Raw genomic sequence first — 258 nt, forward strand, 5'->3', positions numbered from 1 at the left:
CCTATTTATATTGACATTGGAAATATAAAGTGAAGTGTCATAACTGTAGGTATTAAGAAACATCAGTTAAATGAAATTGTGTAAAAAGTGCCTGCCATATATGGTAAGTACTGATAGTTACCACTATCAGTTGTTGTGTGGCTCCCATGGGAAGCACAATTTAGTAATTGATTCCCTAACACTGTTGCTTATCTAGTACAGTTTAATTTTTTTTACATGTTCATATCAAGACTATACATTTTTTACAAGGGTGTCCTG

Source organism: Otolemur garnettii, unplaced genomic scaffold, assembly GCF_000181295.1.
Source record: "Otolemur garnettii isolate 467f Iridium unplaced genomic scaffold, OtoGar3 scaffold00003, whole genome shotgun sequence".
Lineage (NCBI taxonomy): Eukaryota > Metazoa > Chordata > Mammalia > Primates > Galagidae > Otolemur > Otolemur garnettii.